Genomic DNA, 13,439 nt, shown 5'->3' on the forward strand with positions numbered 1-13,439 from the left:
TGTCTTGTCACATGCACCAAGACGCTGCCTGCATGTCATCCAGGCAGATTGTTCCATATGGAAAGTAGTAAACAGTCAACAAAAACAGAATGCAGAATATGGGCACTTGGACCAGGACAGAGATAGTGAAGTTCAGAAGGATACAGGCCGAATGCTGGCAAATGACACTCACGTAGATTGGAATCTTAGTCGGCATGGACCAGTTGGGCCAAGGGGCCCATTGCATTGCTGTATGACTCTAAGACTCTGTAAGTGTTACAGTTAAAGAGAGAGTGCAGTGCAGGGAGACAAGTAAAGTGTAAGAGCCATGACAACGTGGATTGAGTGACCAAGAGCTCATTTTAATCGTGTAATCATTGCTTGTATTGTCATACAAGTGGAGGGTTAAATAGTTGTTCTAAAACTAATGTATCATGCCTAAACATGGGAGACTACAACAGGATGAGAGAGAAACTGAAGACACAGACTATACGGTGGGACAGTTGAGAAACAGTGGAGGACATTCAAAGCCATTTTTCATGGTGCTCAACAAAGATATATCCCAGTTAATAGCAAAGGCTGTAAGGGTGGGGAGAGTCAAACTTGGATAACTAAGGAAATGAAAGAAGGCATCAAACTAAAAGCTCATGTATACAAAGTCATCAAGAGTGGTGGGAAACTGGAAGAATGGGAAAACAATAAATAGTTACAAAGAAACACAAAACAAACAATAAGGAAAGGGGAGACAGATTATGAAATAAACTAGCACAAAATATAAAAGTAGACCGTAGAAGGTTTTATAATTGCATGAAGTGGAAAGGAGGTGGCTAAAGTGAACATAAGTCCCTTGGAAGATGAGAAGGGAGAATTAATATTGGGTAATGTGGAAATGACTGAGGCCTTGAATGACTATTTTGTGTCAGTCTTCTCAGTAGAGGACATGTGAGAAAGATGTTATGGATGCAATGGGAGGTGTGGACCTCAATACAATTGCTGTCACTAAAGAGTTATTGGGGAGCAAACTGCTGGTCTTAAAGGTAGACAAGTCCCCTGGTACTGAAAGGAAGGGTGGATGTTGTAGCAGACACGTTTGTGATAATTTACCAAAATTCTCTGGACTTTGGGCAGGTCCTGGCAGACAGGGAATGTCACACCACTGTTTAAAAAAGGATGTTGGCAGCAGTTGGGTAACTACAGGCCAATTAGCTTAATGCCTGTAGATATGAAACTGCCTGAAGTTATCATTAAGGTAGAAATAGCAAGACTTCTGAATAGAAGTGGCCCCATCAGGCAGACACAGCACGGATTCATGAAGGGCAGGTCCTGTTTGACAAACTTACCAGAGTTCTTTGAGGAAATAATGAGTGCAATGGATAGAGTGGGACATGTATACTAGGATTTCCATTATGCTTTCGATAAGCTGCCACATAAAAGACATCCATAAGGTAAGATGCATGGAGTCGGGGCTAATGTATTAGCATGGATAGAAGGCGGAGAGTTGGGATAAATGGGTGTTTCTCTAGTTGGCAGTCAGAAGTGAGCGGAGTGCAGCAGGGATCTTAACATCCAAGGATACACATTGTAACAAAGGGACAGGCAGGTAAGCAGACGGGGTGGGATAGCCCCGTTGATAAAAAACTGAAATCAAATACTTAGAAAGAGGTGTCATAGATAGGGTGATGTAGAATCCTTGTAGGTAGAATTAAGAAACTGCAAGAGTAAAAAGACCCTGATGCGAGTTTCTGTATATATTCACTTCTAGTTGGATGGTGATGTGCTCGGATGCAGCGGCTTCTACAGGGTCAACCAAAGGTGCTATTGTCTTTTTAAATCATATTTTTGATAATCACAAAACCCCGCTAGACATGAAACACTTTAAGTACTGCAGGTCTACCCCATCAGCGAGTTGCTCGTTGGCAGAGAAACTGAAGGAGTTGGGCTTGTGCGGACCATGCTGCTGCTTGAAACAGAGAGGCAGCAGAGTGTGAAGGAAGTGCACATCACTTTTCTTGTGACTGCAAGACCTTGTTGGACATTGGTGGTGTGGAATGTTGCAAGTCCAATTCATTGGTCTATTGGCAAACTGCGGGGGAGCTGCTTGCCTCATGCTGTAGTGTCACCTGTTTGCCGTCACCCATGGGGAGGCACTCCACTGCACTGTTTGAGCTGCCTCCCGGAGCTTGTTCAGCGGAAGACAAGCTGAATTGTGTTTGACTGCAGACTGCTGCAACCTTCATGGACGCAGGGACTTGGACTAATATTTTTAAGAGTCATTGAGTCATAGAAAAGTACAGCACAGAAACAGGCCCCTTGGCTCAACTAGTCCACTCCAAAATCTTTTAAATTGTCCACTTGCATTGACCTGCACCAGGATCATAGCCAACGTTCCTCTAATTTGTAATGACCAGCGTGTCCAAAAATCTCGTGCTGGGCAATATTTTGCCCAGTGACATCAATATGTGCGCACTGAAGAATTTCATCAATAAAAACAGTATAAATAAGCAAGTTCTAAAATCTGCAGACAAATCATTGCAAACTTCACATTGTCAGCACTGTCCGCATCAGAAACTGGAAAAGGAAATGTGGTTGTGTACAATCGTGAAATATACTTAACATGCCAACGAGGTAGAGGGTGACATCCTTTTGTGCGCAGTTTAATTTTCTTTGTGTGGTAGTAGCAAAAGATGTGTATGCGTGCACACCCGCGTACCTTAGTGGGAACATTGACCATAGCCCTTCATATCCCTACCATCTATCTACCTATCCAGACTTCGCTTAAAGGTTGAAATTGAGCTTGCATGGACCAGTTGTGCTGGTAGCTTGCTCCACACTCTCACAACCCTCTGAGTGAAGAAGTTTCCTCTCATGTTCGCTTAAACATTTCACCTATCACCCTTAACCCATGACCTCTTATTGTAGTTCTACCCAACCTCAGAGAAAAAAGCCAGTTTGCATTTATCCCTCATAATTTTGTATATCTCTGTCAAATCTCTAATCTTCTACATTCTAAGGAATAAAGTCCTATTCAATCTTTCCTTACAACTTAGGTCCTTCAGACCCAGCAACATTCTTAAAAATTTTCTCTGTACTCTTTCAACCTTATTTACAGCTTTCCTATAGGAAGGTGACCAAAACTGCACACAATACTGTACTTCAAATTAGGCCTCACCAATGTCTTATACAAATTCTACATAACATGCCATCTCCTGTACTCAGTACTTAGATTTATGAAGACTAATGTGCTAAAAGCTTTCTTTACGAGACCATCTACCTGTGATGCCACTTTCAATTAACTATGTACGTACCTGTATTCCCAGATCCCTTTGTTCTGCCACACACCTCAGTGCCCAACCGTTCACTGTGTGAGACCTACCCTGACTGGTCCTACTGAAGTGCAAAGCCTCACACTTGTCTGCATTATATTCCATTTGTCATTTTTCAGCCCATTTTTTCAGCTGATGCAGATCCCTCAGCAAGCCATGATAGCCTTCCTCACTGTCACTACACCCCCAATCCACAAATTTGCTGATCCAGTTAACCACATTATCATCCAGATCATTGATATTGATGATAAACAACAACAGACCCAGGACAGTTCCCTGAGACACTCCACTAGTCACGTGCCTCCAGTCAGAGAGGCAACCATCTACTACCACTCTTCGGCTTCTCCCACAAAGTCATTGTCTAATCCAATTTACTACCTCAGCTTGAATGGCGAGTGACTGAACCTTCTTGACCAACCTCCCATGCGGGACCTTGTCAAATGCCTTGCTAAAGTCCATGTAGGCAACATCCACTGCCTTGCCTTCATCTACTTTCCTGGTAACTTCCAAGAAAATTGGTTAGATACGACTACCACACATGAAGCCATACTGACTATCCTTAATCAGTCCATGTCTATCCAATGTCAGCTGGTGGTGTAGTGGCATCTGCACCAGACTTTGAGGCGAGTGGTACCAGATCCTTTCTGGTACCATCAAAATTGGTCTGTCTCCAATTTAGAACCTCAACCCGCAGAGCAGACCTAGCTTTTTGCATATTTAATTAGCAACTAATGGCATTGTGATCACTAGATGAAAAGTGTTCCCCTACACAAAATTCAGATACCTGCCCGGTCTTATTCCCTAACAGCAGATCAAATATCACACACTCATGTTGGGACTTCTATGTAATGATTAAGGAAATTTTCCTGAACACATTTGACAATCTCTATCCCATCTAGTCCTTTTACAGTATGGGAGTCCCAGTCAATATGTGTGACTGTATTTGATCCCAAGAGATGGAATTTGTAGAATGCCAGGGAGATGGGTTTTAGAGCAGCTTGCAGAAGGCAATTCTGGATTGGGTGTTGTGTAATGAACCAGAGTAGGGAGCTTAAGGTGAAGGAAGCTTTAGGAAGCAGCGATCATAACGTGAAAGAATTCACCCTGCAGTTTGAGAGGGAGAAGATTAAGTCAAATGTATCAACATTACAGTAGAAAGAAGGGAATAACAAAGCAAGAGAGAAGCTGACCAAAGCAGATTAGTGGGCGATTCAAGCAGGGATGATGGCAGCAATGGTTGGAGTTTCTGGGGGCAATTCTGAAGGTGCAGGGTAGTTACATCCCAAAGATGAAGAAGCATTCTATAGGGAGAATGAAGCCACCGTGGCTGACAAGGGAAGTCAAACACGGTATAAAAGGAAAAGGGAGGCATATAAAATAGCAAAAATTAGTGAGAATTTAGAGGATTGGGAAGCTTTTAAAAACCAACAGAAGGCAACCAAAAAAAAAACATAAGGAGAGAAAAGATGAAATCTGAAAGTAAATTAGCCAATAATATGAAAGAGGATACCACAAAAGTTTTTTCAGATATATAAAGAGTAAAAGAAAAACAAGAATGGATACTGGACCACTGGAAAATGACATGGGAGAGGTAGTAATGGGGGACAAAGATACGGTGGACAAACTTTAATAAGTATATTGCATCACTCTTCCCTGTGGAAAATGTAACAGTATGCCAAAAATTTGAGGGTTTTAGGGTGCAGAAGTGAGTGTAGTCACTCAGGGAAAGGTACTTGGGAAGCTGAAAAGTCTGGAAGTAGATGAACCAGAGGGACTACACCCCAGAGTTCTGAAAGAAGTGGCTGAAGAGATTGTGGAGGTATTAGTAATGATCTTCCAAGAATCACTAGATTCTACAATGGTTCCAGAGATATGGAAAATTGCAAACGTCACTCCACTCTTCAAGAAGTGAGGGAGGCAGAAGTAAGGAAATTATAGGCCAGTTAGCCTGACTTTAGTTGTGGAGACATTGGATTCCATTAAGGATGAGGTTTCAGGGTACTTGATAAAATCAGCCAAAGTTAGTACGGTTTTCTTAAGGGGAAATCTTGCCTGACAAACCTGTTGGAATTCTTTGAGAAAATAACAGGCAGGATAGACAAAGGAGAGTCAGTGGATGTTGTTTATTCGGGTTTTTAGAAGGCCCTTGACAAGGTGCCGCACATGAGACTGCTAAACAAGATAAGAGCCCATCGAATTACAGATATGATACCAGCATGGATAGAAGATTGACTGACTGGCAGGAAGCAAAATGTGGGAATAAAGATCGGCTGGCATTGACTAGTGGGGTTCCGCACGAGTCGGTGTTGGGATCACTTCTTTTCACATTACATGTCCATAATTTGGATGACAGAATTGATGGCTTTGTGACCAAGTTTGGAGACAATACGAAGAAAGTGTTGAGGAAGCAGGGAGTATATAGAAGGACTTATGCAGATTGGGAGAATGGGTAAATAAATGGCAGATGGAATATAGTGTAGGGAAGTGTATGGTCATGCACTTTGGTATAAGGAATAAAGGCATAAACTATTTTCAAAACAGGGAGAAAATTCAAAAATCAGAGGTGCAAAAGGACATGGGAGTCCTTGTGCAGGTTTCCCTAAGGGTTAACTTGCAGGCTCGGTTGGTGGTAAAGAAGGCAAACGTAATATTTGCATTCATTTTGAGAGGCCTAGAATATAACAGCAAGGACGTAATGCTGATGTTACATAAGGCAACAACACAGAGCATTGGGAGCAGTTCTGGGTCCCTTACCTAAGAAAAGACGTGCTGGCATTAGAGAAGGTCCAGAGGGGGGGTCACGAGAATGATTGGCGAAATGAAAGGGTTAATGTATGAGGAGTGTTTGATGGCTCTGGGCCTCTGGGCGGTGGAGTTTAAAAGAATGAGGGGGGGACCTCATTGAAATCTATCGAATATTGAATGGCCTAGATAGAGTGGATGTGGAGAGAGTATTTTCTATAGTGGATGAGTCTATGACCAAAGGTTACAGCCTCAGAAAAGAGGGAAGTCTGATGAGGAGTAATCTCTTTAGCCAAAGGGCATTTATTGCCACAGACAGCTATGGAGGCCAAGTCATTGGGTATATTTGAAGTGGAGGTTGGCAGGTTCTTGATTAGTCAGGGCCTCGAAGGTTATGGGGAGAAGGCAGGAGAATGAGGTTGACAGAGATAATAGATCAGCCATGATGGAATGATACAGCAGACTCGACGGCCCAATTTGCCTAATTTTGCTCCTGTATCTTATGTGTTGGTGCAGGATCTTAACTGTTAATGATGTACATTAATAATTTGGAAGTGGAACTGAGTATAGTGAACAGCACTGAGCCTCTTGACCATGTCTGCATGCTTTTATGCATTAAGTTGCTGCCACATGAATGACTGATTAGATATTTGCATTAGTGAGCAGGTGTACAGTTGTACCTAATAAAGTCGCTAGTGCGGTAATATCATTGTGCTAACACTACGCTACTGCGCCACCCCAACCTTAACGGAGTCACGTACAGGCCGGAGTGGTTAAGGAAGAAGGGGGTTACTCCCTGAAGTTCATTGGCGCAATGTATGGAATTGTCTGGTGATTTCATGTTTACCATTAGTGAAACGAACCTTTCTCCGATTCCAGATTTACTCACAAAGTAAACATGATTTACTCACATTTACTCTTCAGTATAATTTTCCCTGCTGCTATGATGGGATTTGAACTCACTTCTTCTGGATCAATGGCCCAGAACACTGGCTGCTGGTCCGGTAAATTAACCATCATATCACATTCTTTGGCACTCTACCAAACGGAGGAGAATTAATGAGTTACCATCTGCCCAAGATAATAATCACAGCTCAGTTATTAACCTTTTCCATCTTGATCACTTGTTGGAAACTTTTGGCTGAATGAGATTAATTGGTATTAATATCAGTTTATTGTTCTCAAATGTACCAAGATACAGTGAGAAGCTTGTCTTGCTTATTGTTTATACAGATCAAATCATTACCACAGTGCATTGAGCTATAATAAGGTAACAGAATAACTTACAGGATGAAGTGTAAAGGCAATTAAGAGAGTGCAGTGCAGGCAAACAACAAAGTGCAAGATCATGACAAGGCAGTTTGTGGGGTCAAGAGTGATTCTCATCAGACAAGAGGTCCATTCAAAAGTCCGATAACATTGGGTGGGAGCTGTCCTTGAGCCTGGTGGTACGTTGTTTCAGGCTTTTGATATCTTCGGCCTGATAGGAGAGAGGGGAAGAGAGAATGTCTTTGATTATGCTGGCTGCTTTACTGAGGCAGTCAGAAATGTAACCCATGGAGGGGATGCTGGTTTCCATGATATGCTGAGCTATGTCCACAACTCCCTGCAGTTTCTTACGGTCACATGCAGAGTAGTTGCCGTACCAAACAGTAATGCATTAATCCTTTATTGTAATCAAACTTTATCTTCTTGTCTTTTCCTGAGGCACTTTGGAAAGCATAACCAAACATAATTGGCTTTCCAATTTGCAAATGATGCAAAGGTTAGTGTTAGTGGTATAGCAGACAGTGTAAAAGGTTGTTGTATGTTGCAATTGGACATTGGCAGTATGCAGGGCTGGGCAGAGAGGTGGCAGATGGAGTTCATTCTGGGGAAGTGTGAAGTGATTCAAAGATTCAAAGCACATTTATTATCAAAGACTGTATAAATTATACACCTTGAAATTTGTCTGCTTACAGGCAGCCACAAAGCAAGAAACCCGGAAAACCCAATTAGACCAAAAACCACTGTGCAGAGAAAAAGAGAAAATAACATAAATCATGCAAACAACAGAAGCAAGCCAACAGCATTCCAAACTAGACGGAGTCCCAGATCCACTCCAGGAGTAGCCAGGGTAGGCCCAAACCTCGGTCCCAGCTCATAATACCAGCAGGGCAAAAACACAGAGCAGCCTCGTCATAGCCTCGATGCCATGGAGAAATGAATGAACATTCATGGGAGAGTGAGCGAAATTAGGCCAACCCTCGCCTTTGTTCCCGACACTTGGGCTTCCAGACTATCTGTGCTAGGGTTTAAATTGTCCAAGCACCAGGTGGTGCCTCGCTCTAGGACCCGGACCCGAGTGCCACAATATGCTTGGGCCACTCAGCCCAACACCATTCTCCATCTTACCAAATCGGCTCACTTTGGAAGGTCAAAACTGGAAGCAAAAGTTGCATAACTCTTAGCATCGTGGAAGAACAGCGGGTTCCATAGATCCCTCAGAGTTGTTGAGTAAGTTGATGGGGTGGTTAGGAAGGCATATAATGTGTTGACCCTCATTAGCTGTGGCATTGAACTCAAGAGCTGTGAGGTAATGTTGCAGCTCTATAAAACCCAGGTAAGCCCTTAATGGATCTTTGAGCTCAGTTCTAGTTTCTTCATTATAGGAAAATTGCTGAAGCCTTAGAAGAGGTGCATTAGAGATTTAATAGGATGCTACCTAGATTGGAGAACATGTCTCATGAAGAAAAGTTGAGCAAGCTAGGGCTATTAACTTTGGAGTAAAGGAGATGAGAGGCCTGTGATGGCCACTGCTATCATGTTTGCTGTTGTGTGCTGGGGCAGCAGGCTGAGGGTAGCAGACACCAACAGAATCAACAAACTCATTCGTAAGGCCAGTGATGTTGTGGGGATGGAACTGGACTCTCTGACGGTGGTGTCTGAAAAGAGGATGCCGTCCAAGTTGCATGCCATCTTGGTCAATGTTTCCCATCCACTACATAATGGACTGGTTGGGCACAGGAGTACATTCAGCCAGAGACTCATTCCACTGAGATGCAGCACAGAGCGTCATAGGAAGTTATTCCTGCCTGTGGCCATCAAACTTTACAACTCGTCCCTTGGAGGGTCAGACACCCTGAGCCAATAGGCTGGTCCTGGACTTACTTGCTGGCATAATTTACGTATTACTATTTAACTATTTATGGTTTTATTACTATTTATTATTTATGGTGCAACTGTAACGAAAACCAATTTCCCCCAGGATCAATAAAGTATGACTATGACTATGACTATGTGTATACGATAATAAGGCAAATAGATAGGGTAGACAGCCTGTCCCATTTTCCCAGGAGGAATTCTTTAGCCAGAGAGTTGTGAGTCTATGGAATTCATTGCAACAGAAAGAAGAGGAGGCCAAGCAGTCAGGTGTATTTAACGCAGAGGTTGATAGATTCCCGATTGGTAAGGCTATAGAGAGGAGGCAGGAGAATGGGGCTGAGAGGGAAAATAACTCAGCCACGATAAAACAGTTGAGCAGACTCGATGGGCAGAATGGCCTAATTCTAATTCTATGTCTTGTGGTCTAATTTTGCACTGACAATCAGAACATCTAACAGATGTCAGAATCTAAATCACACACAAGGTGTATTTGCATAACTTGGCCAGCTTCCTACAGACAGGCAATGTTGCGCAGCTAAGATTAAAGCCCCTGCGGTGGTTAAACAATTCAGAGGAGCTTACAAGATATCATCTCGTACAACATGAATGCAACTCTCTTTTCACCTAAGTTCTGCTATTACTTGTGATAAGATTCCTAGCCAAGAAAAGCAATATCTTTGATCGTTTCCAGGTCTAATTTCCATTGTATAATAGATTAAATTTTTACCTAATGCCAGACAATGATTTCATTGATATTTGTGGAAAAACAATTTCAAAGTTTGGATCAGACCATAAGACATAGGAGCAGAATTAGTCCATTCAGCCCACCTCTCTGCCATTCCATCATGACTGATATATTACCCCCTCAACCCCATTCTCCTGCCTTCTCCCTATAACCTTTGACACCCTTACTAATCAAGAACCTTTCAACCTCCACTTTAAATATACCCAGTAACTTGGCCTCCACAGCCATCTGTGACAATGAATTCCACAGATTCACTATTCTCTGGCTAAAGAAATTCCTCCTCATCTCTGTTGTAAATAGATGTTCTTCTGTTCTGAAGTCTGAAGTGGTGCCCTCTGGTCTACACTCCCCCACTATAGGAAACATCCTCACTCTGTATACAGTATGCCTTTCAACATTCAATAAGTTTCAATTGGATCCCCCTCTCATTCTTCTAAATTCCTGCGAGCAGAGGCCCAGAGCCATCAAACACTCCTCATACCCTTTCATTCCCGGAATCATTCTTGTGAACCTCCTCTGGACCCTCTCCAATACCAGCACATCTTTTCTTAGATAAGGGGCCAAAAATTACTCACAATACTCCAGGTGCAGTCTGACCAATGCCTTATAAAGCCTCAGCATCACGTCCTTGATCTTATATTCTAGTCTTCTTGAAATGAATGCTAACATTGCATTTGCCTTCCTTACTGCCAATTCAACCTTCAAGTTAACCTTTAGGAAATCCTGCGTAAGGTCCCTCAAATCCCTTTGCAACTCAAGAATTTTGAAGGTCTTTCCCTCTTTAGAAAATTGTCTACGTCTTTATTTCTTCTACCAAAGTGCATGACCATACACTTCCCTACACCATATTCCATCTGCCACTTCTTTGCCCATTCTCCCAATCTGTCCAAGCCCTTCTGCAGACTCCCTGCTTCCTCAACATTACCTGCCCCTCCACTTTGTATCATCTGCAAACTTGGCCACAAAGTCTTTGTTTGGATTGCAGAAGGAATAAGCAGATTTTAAGCAGGGCAAGTGTTTTTTACACAGTGTGCTGGGTGCCTGGAATGTGCTGCCTGAGACGGTGGTGAACGGCAAATACAATTGAAGTGCTCAAGACGATCTTAGATATGAATGTGCAGAAAATCAATGTACGTTGTGTAGGCAGAAGAGATTAGATTAGTTAGGCATTTGATTACTAATTTAATTAATTTGGCACACGCTGTGGGTTGAAAACACAAGAGGTTCTGCAGATGCTGGAGATCAAACAGTCACCACTTTGTGCCAAGACCCTTCATTGAGACTGAACAGAGGGCAGAAGCCAGAAGGCTCGATTCCTTTGCTGTATGCTCAGATTGTTTAAAAGGAAAGGGGATTTTGCATCTGTACAGCCCACAGTATAAAAAGGACAAATCCAATGTAGAGACTGGTCTAGCAAACACTGATTAATGGATTGTCCGTCAAAAGGAAGCATTTCCCTCAGAATAACCACATAATCCAAAAAATTTAATTGATATTTCTCTCAATTAATTTGTTTGCTAAGGTTGCCTTTTATTGGGCTTGTGCTTTTTATGTACAATGAAATTCTACATCTCCACATTACTCTTATAAAGATGGCTGTGAAAAGCTACCTCAGGCCTGATGTTTAACTGGAGAATACCAAGTGCTGTTTGGAACAGGAAAGTAAACGAAAGGTCTGACGTCTCAAGATACAAACCTGGACCACTGATCGATGTCACATTTTCATTGAAGGCACTGCATCATCAAGTTATATAGACCAGGAAAAAGATCTTTCGGCCCAAGTGCTCAGTGCTGACCAAGATGCTCCATCTAAGTTAGTCCCACGTGCCTGTCAAATTTTGAAATGGATTCAGTGGAACTTCAATTAATTTTTAAAAAATTGTTACGGTACCTTTTGGAAACTGATGCCAGTCCACGAATCATAGCAATCCAAGAAGCTAGTGGTGAATCTTCCTCCTTAGCTAGTAGTAGTAGTGAGATCACTCAGTTGGTGGAATCAGGTGGCTGTAGAGGCCTAGCTGGGATGCCTGTGCATGACGTTGTTTAACACGGGGAGGCTGATGGACGGGAAGCAACCACATGGTCCTTGACAGCTCGGGGTCAAGGTCTAGTGGCACAGAATGCAAGATGACTGGGGACTCTTTGCTGCTGCAGTTTTCTTCCACCTTCACCACTGAGGTCTTGGTTTGGATCGCTCTTTGTCTGGAATCTTCCCTTTGACCTTACCATCATGGATAACTCTACCAGGAGCTAAGCGCCAAATGGCTAAACTCCAGATGCATCACTCTTGGGATCTCAGGAACTCACAAGTCTCTCCGCCACCACAAGGTGATAATCCTTTGCGATTTTCCTTAACCAATAAGATTAAAGGACTATAAAAGGGGAACGCGTCATAAGAAACGGGGCAAAGCTGAGGTAAAATTAAATGACAGAAAGGGTTGGTGGGGGTGATTGGCGTGGAAGGTAAGAAACTACTCTAAAAACTTTATATATCTCTAAGAATAATTTGTTACTTGCACGAATAACTTCAGTTTTTATGGGGGACTGCGGATTGAAGGTTAACTTTATTTGTCACATGTATATTAAAACATGCAGTGAAGTGCTTGGTTTGCATTGAGGATATGCTGAGGGCAGCATCTGCTATACTCCAAACCCTCCGCCTTCCCCGTCCCCCACCCCGCATACAATTCACTTACACTGGCTCGCTCCCTTCTCTTTCTGTCCAATTAAAGGGTCTCAGCTGAAATTGTTAACAGTCCATTTCCCTTCCATGATGCTGCCTGACCTGCTGAGTTCCTCCAGTGTCCTGTGTGTTCATTACTCACCAGAGTCAGAATGCTTTTTTTGGAACTACAGGTTCCCCGCTAAGCAAGCAGCTTCAATGTTAATGCTCGGTAGTGAATTCACTGAAGCTCAGTGTAGCCCAGGTAAAGGCTCACTGGGAGAGGATCGCAGTCTAGACTCCTTCCACCTCTGTAAGCTGAGGGGCTGAGTCCAAATGGGGAAGTAAAACAAGGGTACATCACCACAGGGGCAAAGGTAATACTGTATGTGTAAAACAAACAAAAAAATGACAACCCACATCAAAGATGCTGGTGAACGCAGCAGGCCAGGCAGTATCTCTAGGAGGAGGTACAGTCGACGTTTCGCCAGTCCTGACGAAGGGTCTCGGCCTGAAACGTCGACTGTACCTCTGTCTAGAGATGCTGCCTGGCCTGCTGCGTTCACCAGCAACTTTGATGTGTGTTCCTTGAATTTCCAGCATCTGCAGAATTCCTCGTGTTTACGTAAAAAAAATGCCAACACTATGCATAGAACCAGAAACGTTGAATGTATAGAGCAAACAACGCTAAGAATATTATGTTCTTCTTTTGTATTTGTCCTATATTCACTGGAGTTTAGAAGAATGAGGGGGGATCTCACTGAAACCTGTTGAATATTGATAGGCAAGTTTCAATAGTGGGAAAGTCTAGGACCAGATGACATTCAGAATAGAAAGATGCTCA

The sequence above is a fragment of the Mobula hypostoma genome, chromosome 20 (genome assembly GCF_963921235.1).
Source record: "Mobula hypostoma chromosome 20, sMobHyp1.1, whole genome shotgun sequence".
Lineage (NCBI taxonomy): Eukaryota > Metazoa > Chordata > Chondrichthyes > Myliobatiformes > Myliobatidae > Mobula > Mobula hypostoma.